This window comes from Scyliorhinus torazame, chromosome 14 (genome assembly GCF_047496885.1).
Source record: "Scyliorhinus torazame isolate Kashiwa2021f chromosome 14, sScyTor2.1, whole genome shotgun sequence".
Taxonomy (NCBI): domain Eukaryota; kingdom Metazoa; phylum Chordata; class Chondrichthyes; order Carcharhiniformes; family Scyliorhinidae; genus Scyliorhinus; species Scyliorhinus torazame.
The window spans coordinates 198184321-198204239 of record NC_092720.1 but is presented as its reverse complement, the minus strand read 5'-3'; the positions used below and the strand labels follow the sequence as shown (position 1 = coordinate 198204239).

At 48.7% G+C, this 19919-nt stretch overlaps 8 non-coding genes and 2 pseudogenes across 8 annotated transcripts; 3 read left to right on the top strand and 7 right to left on the bottom strand.

Annotated features, from left to right (window-relative positions):
• Positions 1-1444: 1444 nt before the first annotated feature.
• Positions 1445-1601, bottom strand: LOC140390889 (U1 spliceosomal RNA). The gene has a single exon (XR_011934940.1). It is a non-coding gene; the product is annotated as a U1 spliceosomal RNA (small nuclear RNA).
• Positions 1602-3556: 1955 nt separating this feature from the next.
• Positions 3557-3716, bottom strand: LOC140390888 (U1 spliceosomal RNA). The gene has a single exon (XR_011934939.1). It is a non-coding gene; the product is annotated as a U1 spliceosomal RNA (small nuclear RNA).
• A 585-nt stretch (positions 3717-4301) lies between these two features.
• LOC140390657 (U1 spliceosomal RNA) lies at positions 4302-4465 on the top strand. The gene has a single exon (XR_011934715.1). It is a non-coding gene; the product is annotated as a U1 spliceosomal RNA (small nuclear RNA).
• A 1821-nt stretch (positions 4466-6286) lies between these two features.
• Positions 6287-6433, top strand: LOC140390897 (U1 spliceosomal RNA; annotated as a pseudogene).
• A 1965-nt stretch (positions 6434-8398) lies between these two features.
• LOC140390845 (U1 spliceosomal RNA) lies at positions 8399-8562 on the top strand. Its single transcript, XR_011934901.1, has one exon. It is a non-coding gene; the product is annotated as a U1 spliceosomal RNA (small nuclear RNA).
• A 256-nt stretch (positions 8563-8818) lies between these two features.
• Positions 8819-8981, bottom strand: LOC140390850 (U1 spliceosomal RNA). The gene has a single exon (XR_011934905.1). It is a non-coding gene; the product is annotated as a U1 spliceosomal RNA (small nuclear RNA).
• Positions 8982-11316: 2335 nt separating this feature from the next.
• Positions 11317-11476, bottom strand: LOC140390886 (U1 spliceosomal RNA). Its single transcript, XR_011934937.1, has one exon. It is a non-coding gene; the product is annotated as a U1 spliceosomal RNA (small nuclear RNA).
• A 1969-nt stretch (positions 11477-13445) lies between these two features.
• LOC140390891 (U1 spliceosomal RNA) lies at positions 13446-13599 on the bottom strand (annotated as a pseudogene).
• Positions 13600-15928: 2329 nt separating this feature from the next.
• LOC140390766 (U1 spliceosomal RNA) lies at positions 15929-16092 on the bottom strand. The gene has a single exon (XR_011934823.1). It is a non-coding gene; the product is annotated as a U1 spliceosomal RNA (small nuclear RNA).
• A 1922-nt stretch (positions 16093-18014) lies between these two features.
• LOC140390662 (U1 spliceosomal RNA) lies at positions 18015-18178 on the bottom strand. Its single transcript, XR_011934720.1, has one exon. It is a non-coding gene; the product is annotated as a U1 spliceosomal RNA (small nuclear RNA).
• Between the last annotated feature and the right edge of the window lie 1741 nt (positions 18179-19919).

Here is a 19919-nt window from a genome sequence, read left to right as displayed (position 1 = left end):
CGCCGTTGTCCCAGTGCTAACCACGGCACCATGTGCCACTTTCGCACACACCCATCTGACACGCACAGACCCAGCACACCAGCCCCCCACGAAAAACACACACACACTCATTCTTGATACTCACAATCACCCAACGCACACACACACCTCTGGCACACACACACCCGACACAGTTAACATTTCTGCAACGGGGATAGAAAGAAATTGATGAGGAGGATTTGAGAGTCACAAAGATGTTGATTGTAATAATGACAATGATTATCGTCACAAGTAGGCTTACATTAACACTGAAATGAAGTTACTGTGAAAAACAACTAGTCACCACAATCCGGCACCTGTTCGGGTACAGAGCGGGAGAATTGAGAATGTCCAAATTACCTATCAGCATGCCTTTGGGGACTTGTGGGTGCAACCGGAGGAAAGCCACGCAGACACGTGGAGAATGTGCAGAGTCCACAGAGCCGGCAATGGGACCTGGGATCGTGGAGCTGTGAAGCAACAGCAGGGCAGCACGGTAGCATAAGTGGATAGCACCGTGGCTTCACAGCACCAGGGTGCCAGATTCGATTCGCCGCTGGGTCACTGTTGGTGCGGAGTCTGCGTGGGTTTCCTCCAGGTGCTGCGGTGTCCTCCCACAGTGCAAAGAAGTGCAGGTTATGTGGACTGGCCACACACACCCGACACAGAGTTAACATTTCTGCAACGGGGATAGAAAGAAATTGATGAGGAGGATTTGAGAGTCACAAAGATGTTGATTGTAATAATAACAATGATTATCGTCACAAGTAGGCTTACATAAACACTGCAATGAAGTTACTGTGAAAAACAACTAGTCGCCACAATCCGGCGCCTGTTCGGGTACAGAGCGGGAGAATTGAGAATGTCCAAATTACCTATCAGCATGCCTTTGGGGACTTGTGGGAGCAACCGGGGCACCCGGAGGAAATCCACGCAGACACGTGGAGAATGTGCAGAGTCCACAGAGACGGGAGTGGGACCTGGGATCGTGGAGTTATGAAGCAACAGCTGGGCAGCACGGTAGCAGAAGTGGATAGCACCGTGGCTTCACAGCACAGGGTGCCAGATTCGATTCGCCGCTGGGTCACTGTCTGTGCGGAGTCTGCGTGGGTTTCCTCCAGGTGCTGCGGTGTACTCCCACAGTGCAAAGAAGTGCAGGTTATGTGGACTGGCTATGCTAAACTGCCCTCATTGTCGAAAAAAGTTTAGGAGAGGTTAATGGGTTAAGGGATAGGATGGAAGTGAGGGCTGAAGTGAGACGGTGCAGACTGGATGGGCTGAACGGCCTCATTCTGCACTGTATGTTCTATGCTAACCACTGCGTTACCATGCTACCCTGTTGTTGGCTCCGGGAGAGGTTTTTAGGGTGATGCTTCCAACATGTTGCTCGATCAGAAAAGGATCAATCTATTTTTGTTTCGTAAATCAGGGGAGAGCGCGAACGCAGTCCCCCACTACCACAAATTTTCCAGTCGAGTATTTGGGGACATCGCAGGCGTCAGCACACCCGAAATGCAACGGGCTAGCGTTGTCCTGAGCGAACCACCTTTTTGATCATGGTTTCATCCCTGCCAGGTAAGTATGCTTTAAAAACAATACACCCTCCCAGTCCACACCACACATCACATCTTTCACTCACACTTACTGCATTTGCACGGCCAAACTGTCCCTTTACTTACAATTATCTCTACCGAATTAGACTAGTTCTGTTGTATGATTTTGACAAATTGTCGAATATACCTCTCTAGTAAGAAACACATTGCCTAAAACGTCCGCTATGCTATTTGCATATTGGCCTTAAAAGGAAGTGAACCGCCCCTTATCTACCTGTCAGTCAAACGATGGACCGTTTTCCGGAATGAAAACTTTCTCTCTCAAAACCTTGTCTGTCCATCTTTGTTCAGCAAGGAAACAATTAACTTTTCTGACACGGAAATAGAAAGATTGATGATGAGGTTTATGGAGTCACGAAGATATTGGTTGTTGTCTCTAGGAGAGGTTTTTTAGCGTCATGAGCAGGTTATTGAGAGGCATGTTTGGAGGTTTATTTGGGGGTGGGGTCAGGTTAATGTTCATGGGGACACAATACTCCCCGCTCCCCATCCCCACCCCCACGCACGCACCCCATCCCACATACATCACCACACACTCACCGAAACACACACACACTTATTGTTTTAAAATAAATTTAGAGTACCCAATTCAGTTTATTTTCCAATGTATTGGCAATTTGATGTGGCCAATCCACCTAGCCTGTACATCTTTGGGTTGTGAGGGTGAGACCCACGCAAACACTGAGGAAAATGTGCAAACTCCTCATGGACAATGACCCGGGGTCTGGATCGAACTCTAGTCTTCGACGCCGTGAGGGAACAGTGCCAAGCACTGCGCCACCATGCCGCCCCGAAACAGACACACTACCCCGACACTCCTGCACCCATCTTTTTTCTTTTGAATTTAGAGCACACAATCATTTTGTTATATTTTTAAATTCAGGGGCAATTTAGCATGGCCAATCCACCTAACCGGCACATCTTTGGGTTGTGGGGGTGAAACCCACGCAGACACGGCGAGAATGTGCAAATTCCACACCGACAGTGACCCTGGGCCAGGATTCAAACCCGGGTCTTCAGCGCCGTTGTCCCAGTGCTAACCACGGCACCATGTGCCACTTTCGCACACACCCATCTGACACGCACAGACCCAGCACACCAGCCCCCCACGAAAAACACACACACACTCATTCTTGATACTCACAATCACCCAACGCACACACACACCTCTGGCACACACACACCCGACACAGAGTTAACATTTCTGCAACGGGGATAGAAAGAAATTGATGAGGAGGATTTGAGAGTCACAAAGATGTTGATTGTAATAATAACAATGATTCTCGTCACAAGTAGGCTTACATTAACACTGCAATGAAGTTACTGTGAAAAACAACTAGTCACCACAATCCGGCACCTGTTCGGGTACAGAGCGGGAGAATTGAGAATGTCCAAATTACCAATCAGCATGCCTTTGGGGACTTGTGGGAGCAACCGGAGGAAAGCCACGCAGACACGTGGAGAATGTGCAGAGTCCACAGAGCCGGCAATGGGACCTGGGATCGTTGAGCTGTGAAGCAACAGCAGGGCAGCACGGTAGCAGAAGTGGATAGCACCGTGGCTTCACAGCACCAGGGTGCAAGATTCGATTCGCCGCTGGGTCACTGTCTGCGTGGGTTTCCTCCAGGTGCTGCGGTGTACTCCCACAGTTCAAAGAAGTGCAGGTTATGTGGACTGGCTATGCTAAACTGCCCTCATTATCGAACAAAGTTTAGGAGAGGTTAATGGGATAGGATAGAAGTGAGGGCTGAAATGGGTCGGTGCAGACTGGATGGGCTGAACGGCCTCATTCTGCACTGTATGTTCTATGCTAACCACTGCGTTACCATGCTACCCTGTTGTTGGCTCCGGGAGAGGTTTTTAGGGTGATGCTTCCAACATGTTGCTCGATCAGAAAAGGATCAATCTATTTTTGTTTCGTAAATCAGGGGAGAGCGCGAACGCAGTCCCCCACTACCACAAATTTTCCAGTCGAGTATCCCGCATTTGGGGACATCGCAGGCGTCAGCACAGCCGAAGTGCAAAGGGCTAGCCCCGCGCTGAGCGAACCACCTTTTTAATCATGGTTTCCTGCCAGGTAAGTATGTTTTAAAAACAGTACACCCTCCCAGTCCACACCACACATCACATCTTTCACTCACACTTACTGCATTTACACGGCCAAACTGTCCGTTTACTTACAATTATCTCTACCGAATTAGACTAGTTCTGTTGTATGATTTTGACAAATTGTCGAATATACCTCTCCAGTAAGAAACACATTGCCTAAAACGTTCGCTATGCTATTTGCATATTGGCCTTAAAAGGAAGTGAACCGCCCCTTATCAACCTATCAGTCAAACGATGGACCGTTTTCCGGAATGAAAACTATCTCTCTCAAAACTTTGTCTGTCCATCTTTGTTCAGCAAGGAAACAATTAACTTTTCTTAGATAAGGGGCGGTTCACTTCCTTTTAAGGCCAATATGCAAATAGCATAGCGGACGTTTTAGGCAATGTGTTTCTTACTAGAGAGGTATATTCGACAATTTGTCAAAATCATACAACAGAACGAGTCTAATTCGGTAGAGATAATTGTAAGTAAAGGGACAGTTTGGCCGTGTAAATGCAGTAAGTGTGAGTGAAAGATGTGATGTGTGGTGTGGACTGGGAGGGTGTACTGTTTTTAAGCATACTTACCTGGCAGGGGTGAAACCATGATCAAAAAGGTGGTTTGCCCAGGGCGAGGCTAGCCCATTGCACTTCGGGTGTGCTGACGCCTGCGATGTCCCCAAATGCGGGATACTCGACTGCAAAATTTGTGGTAGTGGGGGACTGCGTTCGCGCTCTCCCCTGATTTACGAAACAAAAATAGATTGATCCTTTCCTGATCGAGCAACATGTTGGAAGCATCGCCCTAAAAACCTTTCCCGGAGCCAACAACAGGGTAGCATGGTAACACAGTGGCGAGCATAGAACATACAGTGCAGAACGAGGCCGTTCAGCCCATCCAGTGTGCACCGACCCACTTCAGCCCTCACTTCTCTCCTATCCCTTTAACCCATTAACCTCTCCTAACCCTTTTCCGACAATGAGGGCAGTTTAGCATAGCCAGTCCACATAACCTGCACTTCTTTGCACTGTGGGAGGGCACCGCAGCACCTGGAGGAAACCCACGTAGACTCCGCACAGACAGTGACCCAGCAGCGAATCGAATCTGGCACCCTGGCGCTGTGAAGCCAAAGTGCTATCCACTTCTGCTACCGTGCTGCCCAGCTATTGCTTCACAACTCCACGATCCCAGGTCCCATTCCCGGCTCTGTGGACTCTGCACATTCTCCACGTGTCTGCGTGTAATTCCTCCGGTTGCTCCCACAAGTTCCCAAAGGCATGCTGATAGGTAATTTGGACATTCTCAATTCTCCCGCTCTGTACCCGAACAGGTGCCGGATTGTGGTGACTAGTTGTTTTTCACAGTAACTTCATTTCAGTGTTAATGTAAGCCTACTTGTGACGATAATCATTGTTATTATTACAATCAACATCTTTGTGACTCTCAAATCCTCCTCATCAATTTCTTTCTATCCCCATTGCAGAAATGTTAACTCTGTGTCGGGTGTGTGTGTGCCAGAGGTGTGTGTGTGCGTTGGGTGATTGTGAGTATCAAGAATGAGTGTGTGTGTGTTTTTCGTGGAGGGCTGGTGTGCTGGGTCTGTGCGTGTCAGATGGGTGTGTGCGAAAGTGGCACATGGTGCCGTGGTTAGCACTGGGACAACGGCGCTGAGGACCCGGGTTTGAATCCTGGCCCAGGGTCACTGTCGGTGTGGAATTTGCACATTCTCGCCGTGTCTGCGTGGGTTTCACCCCCACAACCCAAAGATGTGCAGGTTAGTTGGATTGGCCATGCTAAATTGCCCCTGAATTTAAAAATATAACAAAATGATTGGGTGCTCTAAATTCAAAAGAAAAAAGATGGGTGTAGGAGGGTCGGGGTAGTGTGTCTGTTTCGGGGCGGCATGGTGGCGCAGTGCTTGGCACTGTTCCCTCATGGCGTCAAAGACTAGAGTTCGATCCAGGCCCCGGGTCATTGTCCATGAGGAGTTTGCACATTTTCCTCAGTGTTTGCGTGGGTCTCACCCTCACAACCCAAAGATGTACAGGCTAGGTGGATTGGCCACATCAAATTGCCAATAAATTGGAAAATAAAATGAATTGGGTACTCTAAATTTATTTTAAAACAATATAATGTGTGTGTGTTTCGGTGAGTGTGTGGTGATGCATGTGGGATGGGGTGCGTGCGTGGGGGTGGGGGTGGGGAGCGGGGGGAATTGTGTCCCCATGAACATTAACCTGACCCAACCCCCAAATAAACCTCCAAACATGCCTCTCAATAACCTGCTCATTCCGGAAAACGGTCCATCGTTTGACTGACAGGTAGATAAGGGGCGGTTCACTTCCTTTTAAGGCCAATATGCAAATAGCATAGCGGACGTTTTAGGCAATGTGTTTCTTACTAGAGAGGTATATTCGACAATTTGTCAAAATCATACAACAGAACGAGTCTAATTCGGTAGAGATAATTGTAAGTAAAGGGACAGTTTGGCCGTGTAAATGCAGTAAGTGTGAGTGAAAGATGTGATGTGTGGTGTGGACTGGGAGGGTGTACTGTTTTTAAGTATACTTACCTGGCAGGGGTGAAACCATGATCAGAAAGGTGGCTAGCCCATTGCACTTCGGGGGTGCTGACGCCTGCGATGTCCCCAAATGCGGCATACTCGACTGCAAAATTTGTGGTAGTGGGGAACTGCGTTCGCGCTCTCCACTGATCGACGAGACAAAAATAGATTGATCCTTTTCTGATCGAGCAACATGTTGGAAGCATCACCCTAAAAACCTCTCCCGGTGCCAACAACAGGGTAGCATGGTCACGCAGTGGTTAGCATAGAACATACAGTGCAGAATGAGGCCGTTCAGCCCATCCAGTCTGCACCGACCCATTTCAGCCCTCACTTCTATCCTATCCCATTAACCTCTCCTAAACATTTTTCGAAAATGAGGGCAGTTTAGCGTAGCCAGTCCACATAACCTGCACTTCTTTGCACTGTGGGAGTACACAGCAGCACCTGGAGGAAACCCACGCAGACTCCGCACAGACAGTGTCCCAGCGGCGAATCGAATTTGGCACCCTGGTGCTGTGAAGCCACGGTGCTATCCACTTCTGCTACCGTGCTGCCCTGCTGCTGCTTCACAGATCCACGATCCCAGGTCCCATTGCCGGCTCTGTGGACTCTGCACATTCTCCAGGTGTCTGCGTGGCTTTCCTCCGGTTGCTCCCACAAGTCCCCAAAGGCATGCTGATAGGTAATTTGGACATTCTCAATTCTCCCGCTCTGTACCCGAACAGGTGCCGGATTGTGGTGACTAGTTGTTTTTCACAGTGACTTCATTTCAGTGTTAATGTCAGCCTAGTTGTGACGATAATCATTGTTATTATTGCAATCAACATCTTTGTGACTCTCAAATCCTCCTCATCAATTTCTTTCTACCCCATTGCAGAAATGTTAACTCTGTGTCGGATGTGTGTGTGCCAGAGGTGTGTGTGTGCGTTGGGTGATTGTGAGTATCAAGAATGAGTGTGTGTGTGTTTTTCGTGGGGGGCTGGTGTGCTGGGTCTGTGCGTGTCAGATGGGTGTGTGCGAAAGTGGCACATGGTGCCGTGGTTAGCACTGGGACAACGGCGCTGAGGACCCGGGTGTGAATCCTGGCCCAGGGTAACTGTAGGTGTGGAATTTGCACATTCACGCCGTGTCTGCGTGGGTTTCACCCCCACAACCCAAAGATGTGCAGGTTAGGTGGATTGGCCATGCTAAATTGCCCCTGAATTTAAAAATATAACAAAATGATTGGGTGCTCTAAATTCAAAAGAATAAAGATGGGTGTAGGAGGCTCGGGGTAGTGTGTCTGTTTCGGGGCGGCATGGTGGCGCAGTGCTTAGCACTGTTCCCTCACGGCGTCGAAGGCTAGAGATCGATCCAGGCCCCGGGTCATTGTCCATGAGGAGTTTGCACATTTTCCTCAGTGTTTGCGTGGGTCTCACCCTCACAACCCAAAGATGTACAGGCTAGGTGGATTGGCCACATCAAATTGCCAATAAATTGGAAAATAAAATGAATTGGGTGCTCTAAAGTTATTTTAAAACAATATAGTGTGTGTGTGTTTCGGTGAGTGTGTGGTGATGCATGTGGGATGGGGTGCGTGCGTGGGGGTGGGGGTGGGGAGCGGGGGGTATTGTGTCCCCATGAAGATTAACCTGACCCAACCCCCAAACAAACCTCCAAACATGCCTCTCAAAAACCTGCTCATGACGCTAAAAACCTCTTCGAGAGACAACAACCAATATCTTCGTGACTCCAAAAACTTGCTCATCAATCTTTCTATTTCCGTGTCAGGAAAGTTAATTGTTTCCTTGCTGAACAAAGATGGACAGACAAAATTTTGAGAGAGAATGTTTTCATTCCGGTAAACGGTCCATCGTTTGACTGACAGGTTGATAAGGGGCGGTTCACTGCCTTTTAAGGCCAATATGCAAATAGCATAGCGGACGTTTTAGGCAATGTGTTTCTTACGAGAGAGGTATATTCGACAATTTGTCAAAATCATACAACAGAACTAGTCTAATTCGGTAGAGATAATTGTAAGTAAAGGGACAGTTTGGCCGTGTAAATGCAGTAAGTGTGAGTGAAAGATGTGATGTGTGGTGTGGACTGGGAGGGTGTACTGTTTTTAAACATACTTACCTGGCAGGGGTGAAACCATGATCAAAAAGGTAGTTCGCCCAGGACGAGGCTAGCCCATTGGACTTCGGGTGTGCTGACGCCTGCGATGTCCCCAAATGCGGGATACTCGACTGGAAAATTTGTGGTAGTGGGGGACTGCGTTCGCGCTCTCCCCTGATTTACGAAACAAAAATAGGTTGATCCTTTTCTGATCGAGCAACATGTTGGAAGCATCACCCTAAAAACCTCTCCCGGAGCCAACAACAGGGTAGCATGGTAACACAGTGGTTAGCATAGAACATACAGTGCCGAGTGAGGCCGTTCAGCCCATCCAGTCTGCACCGACCCACTTCAGCCCTCACTTATATCCTATCCCATTAACCTCTCCAAAACTTTTTTCGACATAGATCAATCTATTTTTCTTTCGTCGATCAGTGGAGAGCGCGAACGCAGTTCCCCACTATCACAAATTTTGCAGTCGAGTATCCCGCATTTGGGGACATCGCAGGCGTCAGCACACCCGAAGTGCAATGGGCTAACTTCGTCCTGGGCGAACCACCTTTTTGTTTATGGTTTCACCCCTGCCAGGTAAGTATGCTTAAAAACAGTACACCCTCCCAGTCCACACCACACATCACATCTTTCACTCACACTTACTGCATTTACACGGCCAAACTGTCTGTTTACTTACAATTATCTCTACCGAATTAGACTAGTTCTGTTGTATGATTTTGACAAATTGTCGAATATCCCTCTCTAGTAAGAAACACATTGCCTAAAACGTCCGCTATGCTATTTGCATATTGGCCTTAAAAGGAAGTGAACCGCCCCTTATCTACCTGTCAGTCAAACGATGGACCGTTTTCCGGAATGAGCAGGTTATTGAGAGGCATGTTTGGAGGTTTATTTGGGGGTTGGGTCAGCTAATGTTCATGGGGACACAATTCCCCCCGCTCCCCACCCCCACCCCACGCACGCACCGCATCCCACATGCATCACCACACACTCACCGAAACACACACACACTATATTGTTTTAAAATAACTTTAGAGTACCCAATTCATTTTATTTTCCAATTTATTGGCAATTTGATGTGGCCAATCCACCTAGCCTGTACATCTTTGGGTTGTGAGGGTGAGACCCACGCAAACACTGAGGAAAATGTGCAAACTCCTCATGGACAATGACCCGGGGCCTGGATCGAACTCTAGTCTTCGACGCCGTGAGGGAACAGTGCCAAGCACTTCACCACCATGCCGCCCCGAAACAGACACACTACCCCGACCCTCCTACACCCATCTTTTTGCTTTTGAATTTAGAGCACCCGATCATTTTGTTATATTTTTAAATTCAGGGGCAATTTAGCATGGCCAATCCAACTAACCTGCACATCTTTGGGTTGTGGGGGTGAAACCCACGCAGACACGGCGAGAATGTGCAAATTCCACACCGACAGTGACCCTGGGCCAGGATTCAAACCCGGGTCCTCAGCGCCGTTGTCCCAGTGCTAACCACGGCACCATGTGCCACGTTCGCACACACCCATCTGACACGCACAGACCCAGCACACCAGCCCCCCACGAAAAACACACACACACTCATTCTTGATACTCACAATCACCCAACGCACACACACACCTCTGGCACACTCACACCCGACACAGAGTTAACATTTCTGCAACGGGGATAGAAAGAAATTGATGAGGAGGATTTGAGAGTCACAAAGATGTTGATTGTAATAATAACAATGATTATCGTCACAAGTAGGCTTACATTAACACTGAAATGAAGTTACTGTGAAAAACAACTAGTCACCACAATCTGGCACCTGTTCGGGTACAGGGCGGGAGAATTGAGAATGTCCAAATTACCTATCAGCATGCCTTTGGGGACTTGTGGGAGCAACCGGAGGAAAGCCACGCAGACACGTGGAGAATGTGCAGAGTCCACAGAGCCGGCAATGGGACGTGGGATCGTGGAGCTGTGAAGCAACAGCAGGGCAGCACGGTAGCAGAAGTGGATAGCACCGTGGCTTCACAGCACCAGGGTGCCAGATTCGATTCGCCGCTGGGTCACTGTCGGTGCGGAGTCTGCGTGGGTTTCCTCCAGGTGCTGCGGTGTCCTCCCACAGTACAAAGAAGTGCAGGTTATGTGGACTGGCCACACACACCCGACACTGAGTTAACATTTCTGCAACGGGGATAGAAAGAAATTGATGAGGAGGATTTGAGAGTCACAAAGATGTTGATTGTAATAATAACAATGATTATCGTCACAAGTAGGCTTACATAAACACTGCAATGAAGTTACTGTGAAAAACAACTAGTCGCCACAATCCGGCGCCTGTTCCCGTACAGAGCGGGAGAATTGAGAATGTCCAAATTACCTATCAGCATGCCTTTGGGGACTTGTGGGAGCAACCGGGGCACCCGGAGGAAATCCACGCAGACACGTGGAGAATGTGCAGAGTCCACAGAGCCGGCAATGGGACCTGGGATCGTTGAGCTGTGAAGCAGCAGCAGGGCAGCACGGTAGCAGAAGTGGATAGCACCGTGGCTTCACAGCACCAGGGTGCCAGATTCGATTCGCCGCTGGGTCACTGTCTGTGCGGAGTCTGCGTGGGTTTCCTCCAGGTGCTGCGGTGTACTCCCACAGTTCAAAGAAGTGCAGGTTATGTGGACTGGCTATGTTAAACTGCCCTCATTATCGAAAAAAGTTTAGGAGAGGTTAATGGGATAGGATAGAAGTGAGGGCTGAAATGGGTCGGTGCAGACTGGATGGGCTGAACGGCCTAATTCTGCACTGTATGTTCTATGCTAACCACTGCGTTACCATGCTACCCTGTTGTTGGCTCCGCGAGAGGTTTTTAGGGTGATACTTCCAACATGTTGCTCGATCAGAAAAAGATCAATCTATTTTTGTTTCGTAAATCAGGGGAGAGCGCGAACGCAGTCCCCCACTACCACAAATTTTCCAGTCGAGTATCCCGCATTTGGGGACATCGCAGGCGTCAGCACAGCCGAAGTGCAAAGGGCTAGCCTCGTGCTGAGCGAACCACCTTTTTAATCGTGGTTTCCTGCCAGGTAAGTATGCTTTAAAAACAGTACACCCTCCCAGTCCACACCACACATCACATCTTTCACTCACACTTACTGCATTTACACGGCCAAACTGTCCGTTTACTTACAATTATCTCTACCGAATTAGACTAGTTCTGTTGTATGATTTTGACAAATTGTCGAATATACCTCTCTAGTAAGAAACACATTGCCTAAAACGTCCGCTATGCTATTTGCATATTGGCCTTAAAAGGAAGTGAACCGCCCCTTATCTACCTGTCAGTCAAACGATGGACCGTTTTCCGGAATGAAAACTTTCTCTCTCAAAACCTTGTCTGTCCATCTTCGTTCAGCAAGGAAACAATTAACTTTTCTGACACGGAAATAGAAAGATTGATGATGAGGTTTATGGAGTCGCGAAGATATTGGTTGTTGTCTCTAGGAGAGGTTTTTTAGCGTCATGAGCAGGTTATTGAGAGGCATGTTTGGAGGTTTATTTGGGGGTGGGGTCAGGTTAATGTTCATGGGGACACAATACTCCCCCGCTCCCCACCCCCACCCCCACGCACGCACCCCATCCCACATACATCACCACACACTCACCGAAACACACACACACTATATTGTTTTAAAATAAATTTAGAGTACCCAATTCATTTTATTTTCCAATGTATTGGCAATTTGATGTGGCCAATCCACCTAGCCTGTACATCTTTGGGTTGTGAGGGTGAGACCCACACAAACACTGAGGAAAATGTGCAAACTCCTCATGGACAATGACCCGGGGTCTGGATCGAACTCTAGTCTTCGACGCCGTGAGGGAACAGTGCTAAGCACTGCGCCACCATGCCGCCCCGAAACAGACACACTACCCCGACCCTCCTACACCCATCTTTTTTCTTTTGAATTTAGAGCACCCAGTCATTTTGTTATATTTTTAAATTCAGGGGCAATTTAGCATGGCCAATCCACCTAACCTGCACATCTTTGGGTTGTGGGGGTGAAACCCACGCAGACACGGCGAGAATGTGCAAATTCAACACCGACAGTGACCCTGGGCCAGGATTCAAACCCGGGTCCTCAGCGCCGTTGTGCCAGTGCTAACCACGGCACCATGTGCCACTTTCACACACACCCATCTGACACGCACAGACCCAGCACACCAGCCCCCCACGAAAAAAACACACACACTCATTCTTGATACTCACAATCACCCAACGCGCACACACACCTCTGGCACACACACACCCGACACAGAGTTAACATTTCTGCGACGGGGATAGAAAGAAATTGATGAGGAGGATTTGAGAGTCACAAAGATGTTGAGTGTAATAATAACAATGATTATCGTCACAAGTAGGCTTACATTAACACTGAAATGAAGTTACTGTGAAAAACAACTAGTCACCACAATCCGGCACCTGTTCGGGTACAGAGCGGGAGAATTGAGAATGTCCAAATTACCAATCAGCATGCCTTTGGGGACTTGTGGGAGCAACCGGAGGAAAGCCACGCAGACACGTGGAGAATGTGCAGAGTCCACAGAGCCGGCAATGGGACCTGGGATCGTGGAGCTGTGAAGCAACAGCAGTGCAGCACGGTAGCAGAAGTGGATAGCACTGTGGCTTCACAGCACCAGGGTGCCAGATTCGATTCGCCGCTGGATCACTGTCTGTTCAGAGTCTGCGTGGGTTTCCTCCAGGTGCTGCGGTGTACTCCCACAGTGCAAAGAAGTGCAGGTTATGTGGACTGGCTATGCTAAACTGCCCTCATTGTCGAAAAAAGTTTAGGAGAGGCTCATGGGATAGGATAGAAGTGAGGGCTGAAGTGGGTCGGTGCAGACTGGATGGGCTGAACGGCCTCGTTCTGCGCTGTATGTTCTATGCTAGCCACTGTGTTACCATGCTCCCCTGTTGTTGGCTCCGGGAAAGCTTTTTAGGGCGATGCTTCCAACATGTTGCTCGATCAGAAAAGGATTAATCTATTTTTGTTTCGTCGATCAGTGGAGAGCGCGAACGCAGTTCCCCACTATCGCAAATTTTGCAGTCGAGTTTGGGGACATCGCAGGCGTCAGCACACCCGAAGTGCAATGGGCTAATTTCGTCCTGAGCGAACAACCTTTTTGTTCATCGTTTCACTCCTGCCATGTAAGTATGCTTAAAAACGGTACACCCTCCCAGTCCACACCACACATCACATCTTTCACTCACACTTACTGCATTTACACGGCCAAACTGTCCCTTTACTTACAATTATCTCTACCGAATTAGACTAGTTCTGTTGTATGATTTTGACAAATTGTCGAATATCCCTCTCTAGTAAGAAACACATTGCCTAAAACGTCCGCTATGCTATTTGCATATTGGCCTTAAAAGGAAGTGAACCGCCCCTTATCTACCTGTCAGTCAAACGATGGACCGTTTTCCGGAATGAGCAGGTTATTGAGAGGCATGTTTGGAGGTTTATTTGGGGGTTGGGTCAGGTTAATGTTCATGGGGACACAATTCCCCCCGCTCCCCACCCCCACCCCACGCACGCACCCCATCCCACATGCATCACCACACACTCACCGAAACACACACACACTATATTGTTTTAAAATAACTTTAGAGTACCCAATTCATTTTATTTTCCAATTTATTGGCAATTTGATGTGGCCAATCCACCTAGCCTGTACATCTTTGGGTTGTGAGGGTGAGACCCACGCAAACACTGAGGAAAATGTGCAAACTCCTCATGGACAATGACCCGGGGCCTGGATCGAACTCTAGTCTTCGACGCCGTGAGGGAACAGTGCCAAGCACTGCACCACCATGCCGCCCCGAAACAGACACACTACCCCGACCCTCCTACACCCATCTTTTTGCTTTTGAATTTAGAGCACCCGATCATTTTGTTATATTTTTAAATTCAGGGGCAATTTAGCATGGCCAATCCAACTAACCTGCACATCTTTGGGTTGTGGGGGTGAAACCCACGCAGACACGGCGAGAATGTGCAAATTCCACACCGACAGTGACCCTGGGCCAGGATTCAAACCCGGGTCCTCAGCGCCGTTGTCCCAGTGCTAACCACGGCACCATGTGCCACTTTCGCACACACCCATCTGACACGCACAGACCCAGCACACCAGCCCCCCACGAAAAACACACACACACTCATTCTTGATACTCACAATCACCCAACGCACACACACACCTCTGGCACACACACACCCGACACAGAGTTAACATTTCTGCAACGGGGATAGAAAGAAATTGATGAGGAGGATTTGAGAGTCACAAAGATGTTGATTGTAATAATAACAATGATTATCGTCACAAGTAGGCTTACATTAACACTGAAATGAAGTTACTGTGAAAAACAACTAGTCACCACAATCCGGCACCTGTTCGGGTACAGGGCGGGAGAATTGAGAATGTCCAAATTACCGATCAGCATGCCTTTGGGGACTTGTGGGAGCAACCGGAGGAAAGCCACGCAGACACGTGGGGAATGTGCAGAGTCCACAGAGCCGGCAATGGGACGTGGGATCGTGGAGCTGTGAAGCAACAGCAGGGCAGCACGGTAGCAGAAGTGGATAGCACCGTCGCTTCACAGCACCAGGGTGCCAGATTCGATTCGCCGCTGGGTCACTGTCGGTGCGGAGGCTGCGTGGGTTTCCACCAGGTGCTGCGGTGTCCTCCCACAGTGCAAAGAAGTGCAGGTTATGTGGACTGGCCACACACACCCGACACTGAGTTAACATTTCTGCAACGGGGATAGAAAGAAATTGATGAGGAGGATTTGAGAGTCACAAAGATGTTGATTGTAATAATAACAATGATTATCGTCACAAGTAGGCTTACATAAACACTGCAATGAAGTTACTGTGAAAAACAACTAGTCGCCACAATCCGGCGCCTGTTCGGGTACAGAGCGGGAGAATTGAGAATGTCCAAATTACCTATCAGCATGCCTTTTAGGGACTTGTGGGAGCAACCGGGGCACCCGGAGGAAATCCACGCAGACACGTGGAGAATGTGCAGAGTCCACAGAGCCGGGAGTGGGACCTGGGATCGTGGAGCTGTGAAGCACCTGCAGGGCAGCACGGTAGCAGAAGTGGATAGCACGGTGGCTTCACAGCACCAGGGTGCCAGATTTGATTGGCCGCTGGGTCACTGTGCGGAGTCTGCGTGGGTTTCCTCCAGGTGCTGCGGTGTCCTCCCACAGTGCAAAGAGGTGCAGGTTATGTGGACTGGCTGTGCTAAACTGCCCTCATTGTCGACAAAAGTTTCGGAGAGGTTAACGGGTTAAGGGGATAGGATAGAAGTGAGACGGTGCAGACTGGATGGGCTGAACGGCCTCATTCTGCACTGTATGTTCTGTGCTAACCACTGTGTTACCATGCTCTCCTGTTGTTGGCTCCGGGAGAGGTTTTTAGAGCGATGTTTCCAAAATGCTGCTCGACCAGAAAAGGATCAATCTATTTTAGTTTCGTAAATCAGGGGAGAGCGCGAACGCAGTCCCCCACTACCACAAATTTTGCAGTCGAGTATCCCGCATTTGGGGACATCGCAGGCGTCAGCACACCCGAAGTGCAATGGGCTAGCCTCGTCCTGGGCGAACCACCTTTTTGATCATGGTTCCACCCCTGCCGGGTAATTATGCTTAAAAAAGCACAACCTCCCAGTCCACACCACACATCACATCTTTCACTCACACTTACTGCATTTACACGGCCAAACTGTCCGTTTACTTACAATTATCTCTACCGAATTAGACTAGTTCTGTTGTATGATTTTGACAAATTGTCGAATATACCTCTCTAGTAAGAAACACATTGCCTAAAACGTCCGCTATGCTATTTGCATATTGGCCTTAAAAGGAAGTGAACCGCCCCTTATCTACCTGTCAGTCAAACGATGGACCGTTTTCTGGAATGAAGACTTTCTCTCTCAAAACTTTCTCTCTCCATCTTTGTTCAGCAAGGAAACAATTAACTTTTCTGACACGGAAATAGAAAGATTGATGAGGAGGTTTTTGGAGTCACGAAGATATTGGTTGTTGTCTCTAGGAGAGGTTTTTTAGCGTCATGAGCAGGTTATTGCGAGGCATGTTTGGAGGTTTATTTGGGGGTGGGGTCAGGTTAATCTTCATGGGGACACAATACCACCCGCTCCCCACCCCCATCCCCACGCACGCACCTCATCCCACATGCATCACCACACACTCACACACTATATTGTTTAAAAATAAATTTAGAGCACCCAATTAATTTTATGTTCCAATTTATTGGCAATTTGATGTGGCCAATCCACCTAGCCTGTACATCTTTGGGTTGTGAGGGTGAGACCCACGCAAACACTGAGGAAAATGTGCAAACTCCTCATGGACAATGACCTGGGTCCTGGATCGAACTCTAGTCTTCGACGCCGTGAGGGAACAGTGCTAAGCACTGCGCCACCATGCCGCCCCTAAACAGACACACTACCCCGACACTCCTACACCCATCTTTTTTGTTTTAAATTTAGAGCACCCAATCATTTTTTTTTTTTTTTTAATTAAGGGGCAATTTAGCATGGCCAATCCACCTAACCTGCTCATCTTTGGGTTGTGGGGGTGAAACCCACGCAGACACGGCGAGAATGTGCAAACTCCACACGGACAGTGACCCTGGGCCAGGATTCAAACCCGGGTCCTCAGCGCCGTTGTCCCAGTGCTAACCACTGCACCATGTGCCACTTTCGCACACACCCATCTGACACGCACAGACCCAGCACACCAGCCCCCCACGAAAAACACACACACACTCATTCTTGATACTCACAATCACCCAACACACACACCCGACACTGAGTTAACATTTCTGCAACGGGGATAGAAAGAAATTGATGAGGAGGATTTGAGAGTCACAAAGATGTTGATTGTAATAAAAACAATGATTATCGTCACAAGTAGGCTTACATTAACACTGCAATGAAGTTACTGTGAAAAACAACTAGTCGCCACAATCCGGCGCCTGTTCGGGTCCAGAGCGGGAGAATTGAGAATGTCCAAATTACATATCAGCATGCCTTTGGGGACTTGTGGGAGCAACCGGAGGAAAGCCACGCAGACACGTGGAGAATGTGCAGAGTCCACAGAGCCGGGAATGGGACCTGGGATCGTGGAGCTGTGAAGCAACTGCAGGGCAGCACGGTAGCAGAAGTGGATAGCACTTTGGCTTCACAGCACCAGGGTGCCAGATTCGATTCGCCGCTGGGGGTCACTGTCTGTGCAGAGTCTGCGTGGGTTTCCTCCAGGTGCTGCGGTGTCCTCCCACAGTGCAAAGAAGTGCAGGTTATGTGGACTGGCCATGCTAAACTGCCCTCATTGTCGAAAAAAGTTTAGGAGAGGTTAATGGGATAGGATAGAAGTGGGTCGGTGCAGACTGGATGGGCTGAACGGCCTCATTCTGAACTGCATGTTCTATGCTAACCACTGTGTTGCCATGCTACCCTGTTGTTGGTTCCTGGGGAAGTTTTTCGGGCGATGCTTCCAGCAGGTTGCTCGATCTGAAAAGGATCAATCTATTTTTGTTTCGTAAATCAGGGGAGAGCGCGAACGCAGTCCCCCACTACCACAAATTTTACAGTCGAGTATCCCGCATTTGGGGACATCGCAGGCGTCAGCACACCCGAAGTGCAATGGGCTAGCCTCATCCTGGGCGAACCACCTTTTTGATCATGGTTTCACCCCTGCCAGGTAAGTATGCTTAAAAACAGTACACCCTCCCAGTCCACACCACACATCACATCTTTCACTCACACTTACTGCATTTACACGGCCAAACTGTCACTTTACTTACAATTATCTCTACCGAATTAGACTAGTTCGACCAGTCAAACGATGTTAGACCGGTAGATCGGTAGTCAAACCGAATTAGACTAGTTAGACCAGTCAAACGATGGACCGTTTTCTGGAATGAAGACTTTCTCTCTCAAAACTTTGTCTGTCCAACTTTGTTCAGCAAGGAAACAATTAACTTTTCTGACACGGAAATAGAAAGATTGATGAGGAGGTTTTTGGAGTCACAAAGATATTGGTTGTTGTCTCTAGGAGAGGTTTTTTAGCGTCATGAGCAGTTTATTGAGAGGATAGTTTGCAGGTTTATTTGGGGGTGGGGTCAGGTTAATCTTCATGGGGACATGCTCCCCACCCCCATCCCCACGCACGCACCCCATCCCACATGCATCACCACACACTCACACACTATATTGTTTAAAAATAAATTTAGAGTACCCAATTCATTTTATGTTCCAATTTATTGGCAATTTGATGTGGCCAATCCACCTAGCCTGTACATCTTTGGGTTGTGAGGGTGAGACCCACGCAAACACTGAGGAAAATGTGCAAACTCCTCATGGACAATGACCTGGGTCCTGGATCGAACTCTAGTCTTCGGCGCCGTGAGGGAACAGTGCTAAGCACTGCGCCACCATGCCGCCCCTAAACAGACACACTACCCCGACACTCCTACACCCATCTTTTTTCTTTTAAATTTAGAGCACCCAATCATTTTGTTATTTTTTTAAATTAAGGGGCAATTTAGCATGGCCAATCCACCGAACCTGCACATCTTTGGGTTGTGGGGGTGAAACCCACGCAGACACGGCGAGAATGTGCAAACTCCACACGGACAGTGACCCTGGGCCAGGATTCAAACCCGGGTCCTCAGCGCCGTTGTCCCAGTGCTAACCACTGCACCATGTGCCATTTTCGCACACACCCATCTGACACGCACAGACCCAGCACACCAGCCCCCCACGAAAAACACACGCACTCTCATTCTTGATACTCACAATCACCCCAACGCACACACACACCTCTGACACACACACACCCGACACAGAGTTAACATTTCCTCAACGGGGATAGAAAGAAATTGATGAGGAGGATTTGCGAGTCACATAAATGTTGATTGTAATAATAACAATGATTATCGTCACAAGTAGGCTTACATTAACACTGCAATGAAGTGACTGTGAAAAACAACTAGTCGCCACAATACGGCGCCTGTTCGGGTACAGAGCGGCAGAATTGAGAATGTCCAAATTACCTATCAGCATGCCTTTGGGGACTTGTGGGAGCAACCGGAGGAAAGACACGCAGAGAATGTGCAGAGTCCACAGAGCCGGGAATGGGACCTGGGATCGTGGAGCTGTGAAGCAACAGCAGGGCGGCAGGGTAGCAGAAGTGGCTTCACAGCGCCACTTTGCCAGATTCGATTCGCTGCTGGGTCACTGTCTGTGCGGAGTCTGCGTGGGTTTCCTCCATGTGCTGCGGTGTCCTCCCACAGTGCAAAGAGGTGCAGGTTATGTGGACTGGCTATGATAAACTGCCCTCATTGTCGAAAAAAGTTTAGGAGAGGTTAACGGGTTAAGGGGATAGGATAGAAGTGAGGGCTCAAGTGAGACGGTGCAGACTGGATGGGCTTAACGGCCTCATTCTGCA